Here is a 16,810-nt window from a genome sequence, read left to right on the forward strand (position 1 = left end):
ACCAAGGTAGAGGAGGAACTTTGTCACACTATTTATGTGCAGCGCGTTTTTGAATTAGAATTCTTTTAATTCCCTTTTGTTGACTTAGATATAGACGAATCTATATTATCTATTATAGACTCTAATTTTTTGGATGTGATCATTTGGATTTTCTAAACCTATGAAGGTGGAATGATCGGTTTTAGTGTGCTGACTTCTAATTAGCCCAAGTTAGGTAGAGACAGATAGCTTAGCGGTCTTTGAAATATAAAATAGTTGGCATGGAGCTTGGTCTTTTGATTCCAGATGGTATTTTGTGATCAATGCGTTTGTGGTTTGGAGGTCAGAAATTCAAATAGCCTACTATTTGGTTAGATCACCAATAATAGTAAACAGTTGTGAGGTGCTGATGTATTAGGAGGAGGCTCTGCCCTGTGCTGTGGAAATGAAGAATATTGTGGCAGAGAAGCCCTCAGTTAATTTTACAACTGACATTAATAATGTAACCTGCGTAGCATGATTTCATCAGGACGCTGCATCCAATTAAGGCCCTGATCCTGCAAAGTGATCTTCTAGTGTGGACCCTTACATAGTTCAGTGGGACTCTGTACAAGTGTGGGGGGTCTGTGCTAATCAATCCTGATGCGAGATTGGGGGAAAAAGATAGCAATGATTGATTCATTTATTCATGGTTAAGAAGTGCCTGTCTTGTACGCTAGGTGCCTTTGTTATGAAAACATTTACACAGAGGGAAAATGAACAGTTTCATCAAAAACAAACGATACAAACCCAAACAAATGCCCAACAATACCCACAACTGCATAACTGCAGCCATAACTGCAACCTCCACTACCCAAAAGCCCCAGGAAAGAGATGGCTTTGCACCAGGCATTGAAGGTCCCCAAATTGAGACTATTTGAGACTGGATGGGGAAAAAATTCCAAAGTTAAGGGGCTCTCTCTTGCAGGCATACATCTCTTTTTCGGTACTGAAATTGTTCCAGTGCCTCTGGTGACCTCAAGTGTGTAACAGGTAGAGAGGCATTCTATCAGATTCAAACCATCCAGTGCTTCTTAATTGAATATATCCTGTATGTGGAATAGTGGCTGTTCTTTCTCAGGAGTGCAAATATATGTAATATAATAAAATGTTGGGGGGGGGTTAACTGTAAGTTTATAGAGTGGTGCAAACCAGGGGTTAAAACTACAGGTATTTTTCTCTTCCGTGTCAAAAGAAATCTCCTTCCAAAGACGAATGTTTGTCTGCAGTGCAGTGCTTTGTAACTGTTAGAAGAGTTCTCCTGCATGGCTCTTTCTGGTATGGCCCATATAAAATGTTCTCATGTAATGTTTGTGGAATCTGCAGAACTGCTTGCCTATGGCTCACAAGACTTGGTATCTTCCCAATGCTACCTGAGGATAATACACTACTGTCTTACTTCCCAGGGATGTCACTTGATTGAGGCTTGAAAAGTGCTTTGAGATCTATTTTGCCGGCGGCTGTATGCATTTAAAGTGGTGGTGGTGGTGGTGAGGCTGTTAATTAGGTAATGTAGTCTTCATGGTAGTACAGAGCATGACTACATCACAGGCTAGTCAGCTTCTGAAATAGAGAAATTAATATTAGTTTCTTTTCTAAAAAATCATATAATGTTATGTTTTATTTCCACATGGTAGAATCTATCATGAGCCAGACACAGAAACATCATGCTGGCCCACTGATGAGATAAATCCTGTCCAACTGTTGGTTTTTTGTTTTTATCAAAGATAAGATGCAGGGCTTAATTTGTAATGAAAGAGGTGGCCGGGCTCAGGCAGTTTTTTTACATTCATAACTGATGCTGCAAGCCCAGAAGTGCTGGGGCTATGAACTGCCAAGCCCACAAGCGCCGGGGCTCAGCCCTGGCAAGCCCTGGCCCAAATAAAGCACTGATAAGATGTGTAACAAAGAGAATTGCACATGACCGCTGAGCAGAATTCCACAGGTGTCAAATAAAGAGCTGGAAGGGTGTCTCTTTGCACTGTACCTGCCACGGCCCAAATCCATTTCTCTGTGTTCATTCAAAAGGCTTATGTCAAGCCCAGTCAATTTAAATGAGATTCAGAACTGGAGCAGCAAAATAAGTGTTCAATCACAGTGTTTGATAAATCACTTAAACAATCTTGCAGATTGCAAATTCTGTAAATGTAAATTCTGCACTTATTCAAAACTAGTGAATGTGACAAGACTAAGAGACAGGAAAGTCAAAACAGCAGGAATAAAAACTCAGATCCTTTGATGAGATTAAAATACCAGCAATTTAAGTGGTAAGCAGGTAGGACTACGTTGCTTGTATGGCTTTCTAACCAATGCTTGAGCCTTTAAAAGGAGAATATGCAGTTGGGATAAAGAAGAGAAGGCTGATTTGATGATTGCAGCACAACTTTACCTTTACTTCAGTGTGTGTGTGTTTTCTTTAATATCTTGAATAGCATAATTTGGATGGGCAGGAAAGGTTTTCTCTCATTAAATAGAATGACAAGTGACTATAAAAATGGGAGAGGGGAAAAATCTTAACAAAACCCAGATTGTTTCTGAATGGTAAATCATTTTCCTTGGTTTGTCATCTTGTAGCACTTCGTTCCTCTTGAGGGTTTTCTTCTGGCGTCACGTGAAAACAGAAATGTTACAACAAACTCTTTTGACTTGACTCTAAATTGATTATTTTTTACTCAGCTACTCCGACCATGAATCTGTCAAACTCTGTATTTAATGCCCTACTTGCTGCAATTTTGATGATCTCAAACAACATAAAAATGGAAAAAAAATTAAAGCACTAGAAACTCTTCATTGACTAACTGCCAGAGTTAAATCCATGTATTTGACAGTCATCCTCTTTCTCTCTTCCATGCCTGTTCTTTGCTAGACATGAGGCTATGATGGGGGGTGAAACTATGAGAGAGGGGAATTTATTTATCATCATATAAATAAAAACAGGCAAAAAGCAAGGTTTGACAGAGTAACGGTTTTCCGATTAACAAAAAGGAACAGGATGCTCACATCATTCTAGGTCGCTCTGTGCGTCAGTGGCCTGTGTGTCTCTAACATGCACTTGTTGGCAGCGCTGCTTCTATTCGCCTGCTTTGGTTCAACCTCCCTTCCAGCCTCAGCCCCTTTTTCACGATAACATGGGACTTTGTCTTAAAATTCTGGATTCTACACTGTTTGAAAGTATTTATACCTCTCAGTTGTCCCTTATTTTCATCCCAAGTGTATTTCTATTCCTCGGAAACTTGGTATTCCCTCACTTCCCCCAGTTGCATCGGAAATGTTGGCTCATGAAAGTGAGGACATAATAAAAGTTGTTTAACTTTTCGCGCACGTAAATTCCTTAGAATGCAAACAAAGTAAATACTTAGGAGGAAGATTACACCAGGAGCCAGAAGACCTGGGTAAATCTATTCCTGGCTCTTCGCAGACTACTTCAGTGACTAAAGGCAAGTCACTTAGCTTTGCCTCGTCCCCGCACCCCCATCTTTCTTACAGGAGGGCTGTGTGCTTTAAGGGCTTGATCCTGCACTGAGAACCGTGCATACTTGGGCATCTGTCTGCTGTGTTCTCAGCACAAGATCCAGAGCCTAATTCATTTAAGTTTGTAAAAGCTTCAAGATTCTCAGAAGGAAGGCACTTTTGCAGTGGCAACGCATTATATTATATGTAGTAAAACCTTTTGTGTTCCACATGTGGGCCTTGTCAGGCATGCAGGATGGTGTGCTTAGGGCATTCGCTTTATGGTTACTAGAGTGTTAGTTTTCTCTTGCAGCCTTTGGGTGTCGAGCTTGGGTTTGCTTCATGGTCCCTTACTCCCTCAGAATGTGCAATGAGAGCCTCTCCTATCTGTAGCAGTTTTCCTAAAACATTCACTAGTAAAGGTTTGCATTCTAGACCAGTAGCTATTCAAGTACCTCCGATACAAGGGAAGATACATATTTTCTTGACATGCCAGTCAATACATACCATTCTGATTTGTTCTACTAATGTTTGAAAATAGTTAATATTCTTGTAATATTTGGTACCTGAACATACATGTAACAAACAAATCTGATATTTGGGAAGTGCCAAATTTCTGCACAATATGGACATTTGGTTATTAAAAATAGAATAACAATGAATAGGATCTTTCATTTCAATTTAAGAGAAAAAAAGTTGTCTGATCATGTCATCTGAACTCAGTGCAGTGTTACAGCTTCCGTTCTTTGCTCCACTTCCACATGTAGGGAAGAAAAATAATGTTTGCATATTCAAGGCCAAATCCCTACCCTTGGAATTACACCATGAGATCTCATGAACTTCAATCCCACCATATCCAATACATTATAAAGTCTTCAATTTTCTGGAGGAGTAAATTATATACCGGGTAGCAGTGCTGTCACATGGCCCATAAACCTTGGGTGCTCCAGGCAATGGGTTGTCTCAAGAGAAGCCCAAATGATTGAGAAGATTTCCCTTTCAGTGCATTATTTACAAAGCAGCAGCATTTCTACCCTAAATATAAAAAGGGAGGTGTCAGTCTACATTAGAGCTGACGAAAGTACTTGCATTTGTAGTTTTACTAAAACAGTACAAAAACCAAACCAAACCCCCGCCCCCAAACAATTTATAAATTCCTTTTCTGAAGAACAAACACAGTAAAACCAATTTCATTTGAATTTTGAAATATAGTTGACTTTGACAATTTTTAAATCAGGCTTCATCCCGCAATTAAGTTTTCTTCCAGTGAGTGGTGGAATATGTGATAATGAAACTTTTAAGGGGAACGTCAACAGATCCTATATTATATAAATATCTTTAAAAACATGGTTTTTGCTTAAGTTGAATCAGGATTTTTTTTTCACTTTCAGTAACAGCATCTCACTTTAAAGGCTCTATTGCTATGTTCGAACCTTCTTTATCCTGTACTAATGTATACTTTTACTGCTAATTATTTTGTAATTTATGAAATTTGACGCACATACACATACACACTCATATGTAATAGGTCCTTTCAGTCTATAACGGCCAAGCTAATCAGACATTGTGTAAGCACTATGTGCGAGGCGGATTTATAAAGATGCAGCCACCTTTATTTTCTGTTATGTCCATGGCATATTCTAGCAGACATGGGGAGGCTAAGCTGTGTGTGTGTGCGCATGCGAGCGTGTGTGTGTGTGCACGTCTGTTGTTCCATTCTTCTTAAAATGCTTCACCACAGTAGGCAAAATGGATGAAACATGGAGAAAAAAGAGACAATAAATAGTTTCCTAACCTGGCTTTGATAATAGAGAAAGTTCGTTAGATTTATTAATCCTCATTTTCCTTTGGACTGTCAGGTTTGGAGTGACAGTAAAAAAGCTTGTGACGACTTTGGCTAATTTGCACTCCATTCACTTTCTCATGAAAACCCATCAGGCCGGCTGAAGAACTGCTCTGCAATTGACCTTATTCAATGGCAGAGTGATATACTGGGAAACAGGCCAGTTTTCACAATGCCGAAAAGAGCAAATTGGACGGAATCTTTGTTCCTCTCTTTCTTTCTCTTTCCTTTTTATGCCAGTCTTGCTCTAGTTAAGCTCCCTCATTTGTTGCAGCAGTAGCTCTAGGGCTCAGGTCACCCTCTGGGGCTGCCATTGCAGGTGATCACTGGACTGCTTGTCTTAGATGTAGAGGGAGGGCGGGTAGGAGGGGAGTTGCTGAGACGTTTGAAGTTAGGGACTCTGGCACAATGAAACAAAGTCCAAGACTGCAGCGTCCTGGTCAGGTTTCTGTTTAGGGAGTATTTTTTGGGGTATGAATTGCTAATGTGAAAGAGTGCTTGCATAACCAAAAGATGAAAGCCAGTTCATCTCCATATTTTAGTATATGTGGTCTTTTGGGTGAGGTATAAAACTGGGTTCCTGATTCCATGTGGCCACTGCAGAAACTACAGCTCTTTTGAGAGAGTAGGGTTGTAAACCCCAGGAACCTGGTCAAATCCCAGCGAAAGTGATGACATCCTGCCTCCCTATATTCCCCTTGAAGTTTCCACTGAATAGTGTGTTATTCGTATCCTGTATAGGCCATGAAGTGTTGTCATGAGCTATAAAACATGTGCTAGGTTTCACCTCAGAGGTGGGTGCTTTTCACTTGATGAATGAAATGGTCCTTATGTGTCTGATGAAGCATTCTTTTAGCTGAAGGATGCTGCATTCCTCAAATGAAAGACAATTAGCTCTGTCATTTAGAAGCTCTAATAAAAATGCACTTGTACCCATTTGATATGCTGCATCCTCAGTATCTGCAGAGCAGCGACTGGGCAGCTGCGATTCACTGTGCTTAAATACACACTAAGGTTCTCCGTAATAAACCGTGGGAATGAATGTTAAACTTGACACATAATCCAAAATCAAAGTCCATTTATACATTTTCCCCCACTGTAATCCTGGGCCTTTGTGCTTTTTAATTGTCTAACTTTATATACTAGTACACGGATCCTATTAGAAACATTGATGCAAAGGGCCTTCCAACCTCGTTCCAGCCCATTTCTTACATTTCTAGCTACGCTGAGCTGTACTTTGTTTCCTCTTTCCTTCATTTTCCCTCCCCCCCACCACTTCTTTTCAGTGCAGCAGGAAAGAAAAACACATCCCACACACAACCCCCCCCCCCCACAAAAACCCGAAGACACAGCACACACCCATGGAGACAGGTAAGCAGAAGATGATTGTGCAGCTTCTGTCCCTCCGCTAGCTTGTACCTAACAAATTTCACTTCTAATTCTAAAAGGAAAGCACTAACTTTGAAGGTTTCTAATATCCCTGACTTTGGAATCGGATCTGTGCATCTCCCACAGAAGTTAGTGGATTTCCAGTTGCTCAGCACCTCTGTGGCTCAAGTCCTATGATCCCGTCTTGCACTGTATTGAGTGTCTTTACCTCCCACTGAATTCATTGGAAGTTGAGATCACTCAGCAACTTGCAATATTGGGCCATTGTTAAAATCAGAATGAAGATGCATGAAACTCTTTGGAAATCTGTGGCTGTAATTCTGCCTGCGGTATTACCGGGAAGAGGGGAGAACTGTCATCTAGAAAAGTGACGATAATATGTTAATACAAGAACATAAGAATGTCCATACTGGGTCAGGCCAAAGGTCCATCTAGCCCAGTATCCTGTCTTCCAACAATGGTCAATGTCAAGTGCCCTCGAGGGAATGAACATAACAGGTAATCATCAAGTGATCCATCCCTGTCGTCCATTCCCAGCTTCTGGCAAACAGAGGCTAAGGACACCATCCCTGCCCATCCTTGCTAATAGCCATTGATGGATGTATCCTCCATGAATTTGTATAGTTCTTTTTTGAATCCTGTTATAGTCTTGGCCTTCACAACATCCTCTGGCAACAAGTTCCACAGGTTGACTGCGTGTTGTGTAAAAAAAATACTTCCTTTTGTTTGTTTTAAACCTGCAGCCTATTAATTTCATTTGGTGACCCCTAGTTCTTGTGCTATAAAATACTTCCTTCTCCACACCAGTCACTATTTTATAGAGCTCTATCATATCCCCCCATAGTCGTCTCTTTTCCAAGCTGAAAAGTCTCAGTCTTATTAATTTCTCCTCAAATGAAAGCTGTTCCATACCCCTAATCATTTGTGTTGCCCTTTTCTGAATCTTTTCCAATTCCAGTATATCTTTTTTGAAATGGGGCAACCACATGTGCACGCAGTATTCAAGATGTGGGCGTACCATGGATTTATATAGAGGCAATATGATATTTTCTCTCTCATTATCTATCCCTTTCTTAATAATTCCCAACATTCGGTTCACTTTTTTGACAGCCACTGCATGTTCAATGGATGTTTTCAGAGAACTATCCACAATGACTCCAAGATCTCTTTCTTAAGTAACAACTAATTTAGAACCCATCATTTTATATGTATAGCTTGGATTATGTTTTCCAATGTGCATTACTTTGCATTTATCAACATTGAATTTCATCTGCCATTTTGTTGCCCGGTCACCCAGTTTTGAGAGATCTCTTTGTACTCTTCCTGGGACTTAACTATCTTGAGCAGTTTTGTATCATCTGCAAATTTTGTGACTTCACTGTTTACCCCTTTTTCCAGATCGTTTATGAATATGCTGAATAGGACTGGTCCCAGTACAGACCCTTGGGGGACACCCCTATTTACCTCTCTCCATTCTAAAAACTGACCATTTATTCCTACCCTTTGTTTCCTATCTTTTAACCAGTTACCAATCCACGAGAGGACCTTCCCTCTAATCCCATGACTGCTTACTTTGCTTAAGAGCCTTTGGTGAGGGACCATTTCAAAGGCTTTCTGGAAATCTAAATACACTATATCCACTGGATCCCCCTTGTCCACATGCTTGTTGACCCCCCTCAAAGAATTCTAGTAGATTGGTGAGGCATGATTTCCCTTTACAAAACCGTGTTGACTCTTCCCCAACAAATTATGTTCATCTATGTGTCTGACAGTTGTGTTCTTTACTATGGTTTTAACTAGTTTGCCCGGTACTGAAGTCAGGCTTACTGGCCTGTAATTGCTGGGGTCACCTCTGGAGCCCTTTTTAAAAATTGGCATCATATTAGCTATCCTCCAGTCATTTGGTACAGAAGCTGATTTAAATGGTAGGTTACAGACGAGAGTTAGTAGTCCTGCAATTTCACTTTTGAGTTCCTTCAGAACTCTTGGGTGAATACCATCTGGTCCTGGTGACTTAATATTGTTTAATTTGTTCCAAAACCTCCTCTAATGACATCTCAATCTGGGACAGTTCCTCAGATTTGTCAACTAAAAGGAATGGTTCAGGTTTGGGAATCTCCCTCACATCCTCAACTGTGACAATCGATGCAAAGAATTCATTTACTATCTCCGCAGTGGCCTTATCGCCCCTGAGTGCTCCTTTAGCATCTCGATCGTCCAGTGGCCCCATTTGTTGTTTAGCAGGCTTCCTGCTTCTGATGTATTTAAAATTATTTTTGCTATTACTTTTTGACTAGCTGCTTTTGGCTAGCTGTTCTTCAAATTCTTTTTTGGCCTTCCTAATTATATTTTTATACTTCATTAGCCAGATTTTATGCCCCTTTCTATTTTCCTCACTAGGATTTAACTTCCACTTTTTAAAGAATGCCTTTTTGCCTCTCACAGATTCTCTTACTTTGTTATTTAGCCGTGGTGGCTCTTGTTTGGTTCTCTTACTATGTTTTTTAATTTGGGGTATACATTTAAGTTGAGCCTCTATTATGACAGGTTTCAGAGTAACAGCCGTGTTAGTCTGTATTTGCAAAAAGAAAAGGAGGACTTGTGGCACCTTAGAGACTAACCAATTTATTTGAGCATGAGCTTTCGTGAGCTACAGCTCACTTCATCGGATGCATACTGTGGAAATTGCAGAAGACATTATATACACAGACACCATGAAACAATACCTCCTCCCACCCCACTCTCCTGCTGGTAATAGATGGTGTCTTTAACAAGTTTCCATGCAGCTTGCAGGGATTTGACTTTTGGTGCTGTACCTTTTAATTTCTGTTTAACTAACCTCTCATGTTTGTCTAGTTCCCCTTTCTGAAATTAAATGCTGTAGTGTTGGGCTGATGTGGTGTTTTCCCTGCCACAGGGATGTTAAATTTAATTATATTATGGTCACTATTACCAAGCGGTCCAGCTATATTCACCTCTTGGACCTAAACCTGTGCTCCACTTAGGACTAAATCAAGAATTGCCTCTCCTCTTGTGGGTTCCAGGACACTAGCTGCTCCAAAAAGCAGTCATTTAAGGTGTCAAGAAACTTTATCTCTGCATCCCATGCTGAGGTGATATGTACCCAGTCAATATGGGGATAGTTTAAATCCCCCATTATTACTGAGTTTTTTATTTTAATAGCCTCTCTAATCTCCCTGAGTGTTTCACAGTCACTATCACCATCCTGGTCAGGTGGTCAGTAATATATTCCTACTGCTATATTCTTATTATTCGAGCATGGAATTAATATCCACAGAGATTCCATGGTACAGTTTGGTTCATTTAAGATTTTTAGTTCATTTTATTCTACGCTTTCTTTCACATATATTGCCACCCCCCACCAGCACGACCTGTTCTGTCCTTCTGATATATTTTGTACCCTGGTGTTACTGTGTCCCATTGATTATCCTCATTCCACCAAGTTTCTGTGATGCCTATTATATCAATATCCTCATTTAATATGAGGCACACTAGTTCACCCATCTTATTATTTTGACTTCTAGCATTGGTTTATAAGCACTTTAAAAACTTGTCAGTTTTTAGCTGTCTCCCATTACATGATGTAATTGAATGAGACTTATTTTCATTTGACTGTTTCTCATCAGATACTACCTGTATTTTATCATCTTCCATCCTCTCCTCCTTACTAGGACATAGAGAATCTCCATTAGTAGATCCTCTCCTCAGGGATGTTTCTGTCCGAACCACATTCTCCTCCGCAACTCTCGGCTTTCCCTCAGCTGTTAGTTTAAAAACTGCTTTACGAAATGATATGGTGCGTCTTGTATCCCACCTTTAAAATACAGAGTGAAACGCAAGACAGTAAATGTCGGTCAAGAAAGGTGCAGGGTACCCTGGAGTCAAGTCCAATTGCCAGAAAAGGTTTGGCGGAGTCATTGGAAGTAATCCCATGCATTACAACCTCTATCTGTCTCAACCCTATTCTAGAATGACCATCTCTGAAAGCAAGAAGATACCGGTAATTCTGTGTCCAGGACTCATTTGGGCCCTGGACCTTTTGCTGAGGCACACGAGAAAGGGCCCAATTGTGGTGTTGTCTTCATTTTTAATACTGCAGACAAACCCCGTCAGATGTTGTCTGCATTATGAAGGCTGTTGTGGGCCCCCAACAGCCTTCAGATGAGTTTTGATCACGTGTGACCATTTCATCTATATCAGAGTTAGAAACCGGGGAGTGAAATGTTCCATCTGCTATTGAAAAGGCAGGAGCCAACAAGGCTTGTCTGAGTGGCCATAACTTAATTGCCTTTTGAAACACTGGAACAAGCTAACGCTTAACCTATCCTGACAGCAATAGACTGGCAGAGATGACAGCTGCCTACAGCTGACTCCTGCCTGCCCACTCTTTGATACCCTCATCCTGGTGCATCCTAATAATCCAAGGTCTAGCCAGCCTGAGCCTGTGCAATTTCAAGGTGTGCAGTGATGCACAGTCCATTGCATGGGCAAAATCAAAGGTCCTAATGAGAGCTCAGCCAATCCTGGAAGGTGGATTAATGGCTATTTACCCTATCTGACAATGTCTCTGACCCACCTCTTTAGACACACAACTATGACCCATAGCAAGACCCCTTGCAAGGAAGGACTGCCATTGGCCAGCTGCAGTGCTGCCTAGGGGTTAGGCACATCCTCTTTGTCCCTGTCTATAATTGTGTGCCAGATGCCATGGCCAGCACCCATTATGAGTCCTCTGAGAGATTTAGCCCAGTAAAATACTGCCATTTAGCCATGTAACTCCTATGATTTGGAATATTTAGTGCTACACAACACTTTCTTTGTTTTATTTATTAATTGACTTTCAGTTTATACACACATTTCATAAAATGGAGCATGTAGCCTTTGCTCTAGGAAAATCTTAACACATTTTAAAAATACAAATAGACTAAGGGAACCCCTTCACCCAAAATATATATAACTAATAAACTAGCCGCTAAATATATATTGCTGATCTTTGTGATCTCCCCACCAGAGCCCTCTTGGTCCCTCTCAAGGTGGGAAAACAAATGTTTCTTGTATCCCTGTATTTTAAATGCCAAGACTATATAAGCACATTGCCCAAGCTGATATTATCTATCTAATATGACCATTTCCAGATGTACTTTAGTTAAATTACAGGAGTAATATTTTTTAGATTTTTTTTATTTTTTATAATAGAGAGTACAGTCAGGTGTCTGTTATATCAAATATACAGACAGATTATACCAGTCTCAGAAAAATGATCAGAAATGGAATTAAGCTGTGAACAATATTATAAAGCACCACACAAGCACTTCTATCTGTTCCATTGTTTGTTAGACATGAATCTGAAGGTTTCATCCATTTAATTTTTTTAAATAGTTTGAAGAACTGAAATAATCAAAAAGAACTGATTTAGTTCAGCTGGAAAAAAAAAATGACTTCAGAATGTCAGGGTCCTAAACCATTGAGCAGATTTCAACAAGTACACTGTTCTTTCACCCAAATGTCACCAACTGGTTAAGCACACTTGAAGCCCATTCTCCCAAAGGGAGTTGTGGGTTCCTTTCAGATATGCCAGTTTTTCATAGCATAAAACCCTGCTCTTTTCTGATGAGATCAAGTCTTCAAAATTTGTCCATATGAGCAAATAAAGTAGCATCTTACTGAAATTAAAGCATTTTGGGAAAGCTCAAATCTCCCCAAAGTGGCTTTGGCTTAAAAAAAAGCAACCCAGCTGAGTCAGAAAAACCTTGGTTTGAGGCATTCTTTTTCAGGAAAGTTTTATAGACTCCTATAGAAAAGTTACAAACACACTGTGTATTTAGATTGTAGGGAGAATAGTGGAAATAATAAATAATTTTCTCTGCCATTTTGTCATGGTCATGTATTAATATGAGGGAAAGTGGTATAACTAACACAAGTCATGCTCTGGGGGATAAACCTAGAACAAGACAGGACACTGTATAGAATGTGGTCTGTTGTGACCATTGTGTATTTCTTACCATATGAGAAACATATACAGCTCCATCCTAATGCTTTGGAGTAGGTGGTATGGAGTGACTCTACTACTGCTTCTCATGCTTTCTGTGTATCTCATAGTCTCACTCATAGTCTCACTGGCATCGTTCTGGCATTCTCTCTGTCATCTTCTTGCCCTCCTCCTTCTGGTGCCCTCAGGTCCTCTAATTTCCCCTTCTCTCTCTCAAATTCTGCCCATGTCCGCACCCTCATTAATCAATGTCAAGTCACAGAGTGTTCAACAAGGGCTGTATTCTTCATCTGCCCCCTCAGCCCTCATACATCCCATTGTTCTGAAAAACGGATTCAGATGGCAAGAAAACAGCCGATGCAGCACATAAAAGAGATGAGACAAAAATGAAAAGAATCAAGGGGGGAAAAAAGAGGAGGCATTTTTTTCCCCTGAAACACTCGAATAAATACTCAGCAATGATCATTTAAATTATTCATACATTTATGAAAACATCCATTGAAAAGTGAAGTGTATGATGCTCTTTGTCTATTTACTTGTCTCTTGTTTGTGATTAACCTTTACTGTAACTTGGGGTGGCACTGCCAGGCTCACAAAGACCAGACTTTTCTTTCCATGGGAAAAAATGTTTCATCATATCAAAATGAAAAATTAAGTGGAGGTATTTAGTGCTGATGTGGCAAATTACAAAGCATTAAAGATGCAGTGTTATCCGTGTCCAAAGTCCAAATACTGTCTGTTCAACAAAAATATACAAAGCAAGACTTTAACAGTATGTTCTCTTACAGCTGAGCCTGACATATATTCCACTTTCAAAACCATGAAGTCCTCCAGGAGCCAAGTAACTTGACATCACATGATATACAGGATTTACTGTACTTAAATAAGGAGAATTTATGTACTTATGAACACACTCGCGCGCGCACACACACTCAAAAGTATAAAGTGAAGTGAAAGTTTCTCAGATTCTTTTAATTTCAACTCCTCCTAAACTGTACAAGCTAAGATTGTCCAAACACAGTATCTATGAAATGTTTGTTGTTAATGTGCTTGACCGCAAGTAAGAACTGAGGAACAGTTTATGGGCCTCATCCAAGCCCATTGAAATCAATGGGAGTCTTTCCATTGCGTTTCGCTGGGCTTTTTATCAAGCCCAGTGATCGCTGACTGGTTTCCTAAGTTCTTGGCTTGTGGCTCAATAGATAATAGATAACTTATACTATGGTTTGACAAACTAATTTCAGATCTAAAAACCAGCCTCAACTTGTAGTCTGTTAGATTTGAAAAAGTAAGGTGGGGTGGGGGAATTGCATTTTTGGCATGCCTCTGTACTTTATGCTTTCTGCTCAGAAGAAACACTTAAAGAAAGACATTTCTTATAGCATGTGTGCAGGGCCAACCTAGACCAAATGGAGCCCAAGGCGAGGAGTGTCTTTGTGCCCCCCTCCCATTTGTTAAACTTTGAATACCTTATTTTTATTGCATTTATAGCCCATTTCATGACTTTGATACATAATTTGCATGCATGATTTATCCCTGTCATATAAGATGATAGGTTTGCATGCTAGGAACTGTAAATCTGTATTTATTCATTCTGACCACTAAAACAGCACCCTGAGCCCAGTGCCCCCCAAGCCTGGCACTAGATTGCCTGTCACTAAATCTGGCCCTGCATGTGTGTCTTGATTGTAACTCATCAAATTTCCACCCAACTGCCCAACAAAAGAGATTTAGATCACTTCAAATAATCCATAAATAATAACCCAAACCCTATTCTTAAGTGAAAAAGTTTCATCCTGCAGACATTTTTTATGCTTTTCCATGGCTACTTGATGAAACTTGGTTTTTTTCACCTTAGTACATGGAATGGGAGATATTGTCTAGTGATTAAAACCAAGGGATTAGAAGCAGAAATCTAGTTACTATTCTTCTGTTAACTCCACAGTTGACTTCCTTTGTGACCTTGGACAAGTCACCGATACTCTTATTGCTTTTGTTTCTCCTTCTGTAAATGACCATTACAGTAATAAGTACCTACATCAAAGGGGTGTTTAGAGACTAATGTACCAATGCTAGTAAAGTGCTTTGAGATCTTCAAGACAGGCACTATAGGGGCCTGACCATTGAAATAAAAGGCAGTTCTTCCATTTACCTTAATGGCTTTAGATGAGACTATAGGTGGGCAGCCCTAGTTATTGTTGCATTCATTTAGCTGGTGTTCCAACTTCCGTTTTACACTTTTTTCTTTTTCTCTTCCCTCCTCCCCCTATTCATGTTTTGTTCTCTATGTAGCCGCCTAGTAATTTCTAGGGAACAATTTTAACATAGTCTCTGGGTTTGCATTTTGCAAAAGTGAAGCAAATGCAGTCGTGTTTCAGCAGAAAATGGGTTTTTTTAGTCAATCTGTTAAAGGAGGCTGTCATCTTTAGGATACAGTATTTATGCAAAAAGTATGGTGGAAAACTACATATTAAAAGAGGAAAGGAGCTAAAGAAAAAATCCTAAATCAAACTCCTGGCAATATAGTGTCTTACTGTGTATTTCTTGTTCGGCTGTGATTCCTTTCTCTTGGAAGTTATCCAGCACTTCCTGGCTCAGTGATCTGGGATACTGGCAATTCAGAATGATGTTTTTTATATATATACTGGATGTATGGAGTAATAGGCAAACTTCCAATGGGCCTGAGATTCGTTTTGGTTCAAAGAGACATCCACAATTTCAGTTACTTCTCTGAAGCGATTTGAATAAATCCTCCCCCACTGCTCTGAGCCAGTCTGCAGCCCTAGGCACCACAGGGTCCCTCCCTCCCATTTAAGCATCAGATCAAGTTGTCTTCAGGATCAGCCAGCCAGCTGCAGAATTTGCTTGCCATAGATCAAGGAGCTACTCTACCGGCTGCATACTCCCTTGCCTAGACATGGACTAACAGTTGGTATTCTGCAAATTACCTCTCTTTCATGATAATTCACTAGCCACTCTTCTTAGCTGCTTCTAGGAATTATTGAAGCAATAATCTTCCCACACCCATGCACATGCCCACCAAAAAACAAACAAATTAATACTGATACGTCCTCAAATTTCACTCTGAATTTAGTGTGAGTGGCCAGGTTAACTCTACCTATAAAGACTGTGGCTACCAAATATAAATAACAATGATCCTCACATTGCTTCACAGTGTTTGTGATTTACAGTTAATAGTGCATCCCTTTCATCATGCTCTTAAATAATTCAGCAGGGAAAAAATAAAATGTTGATCCTCACACTGGGCTGGGGGGTTAGAAAACTTCTTGTACAATGAATTCTCTGTGAGCCATGATTCTGATGCGGGGTCCAGGGGGTGCAGAATTCTGCAAGTGCAATTCTATCGTGATTCCTCTTCTTACCCACATTCACAGGGAGAGTTATGTGTTACTTCCGCCTACTTTGCCCATACAAGGTATGGAGATGCCTCAGTTATGCAGCAGCTTCCCTCCTCCCACCACAGTCACCAGTGCTGGGGTCTGGGAAGGTAGCCAAATGCCACTGAGGACACTGGAGTAATAAATCATCCTCCTTCCAACATCTGCAGGCCCCAAAGGCTCACCCCTTGGCGATGAGGATCCCCCCTCCCACCCTCGCTTTTTATCCTGTCCCTCTCTGACAAAACACCTATTGTCATAGCCGGAGTGAAGAAGAGTCCTTTTTCTTTGACAAAGGCCCTCTGACGGCAAGTTGTGAGCTGCCAGAGAAGATGCCTATGGCTCTGCAGGGAGTCTGTATCTCACTCTCTCTCCCTCTAGTTTCTACTTTTTCTCTCTCACGGGGGTCACCCAAAGCCTTTCACTCCAGCTTCATATTCACATAAAGACATCAAGAAAAAAAAAAAACCTCCCCAGAAAGAATTATTAGGCATGGCTGTCAAATGCTTTATCAGAAGGGCGGGGGGAGAGAGTGGGGAGGGTGGAACAGTAACTCTTTATGTACTATCATTGTTATAAGAGCTAATGTACGACTGCACGGATCCTAACTGTTAGCAGATCTTGTGCTCCTCACCAGTGACACAGAAATATGAATGTGAAATACACTATTTAGGCCACAGCACCTGACAATAAGGCATTTTG

General features: G+C 40.4%; 1 protein-coding gene across 2 annotated transcripts in view; it reads left to right on the top strand.

Annotated features, from left to right (window-relative positions):
- The window catches only part of PRDM16 (PR/SET domain 16), a 436,087-nt gene that overhangs the window by 172,654 nt on the left and 246,623 nt on the right, over window positions 1–16,810 (top strand). The gene's annotated exons all lie outside the window — the stretch shown is intronic.

The sequence above is a fragment of the Natator depressus genome, chromosome 18, assembly GCF_965152275.1.
Source record: "Natator depressus isolate rNatDep1 chromosome 18, rNatDep2.hap1, whole genome shotgun sequence".
Taxonomy (NCBI): Eukaryota; Metazoa; Chordata; order Testudines; family Cheloniidae; genus Natator; species Natator depressus.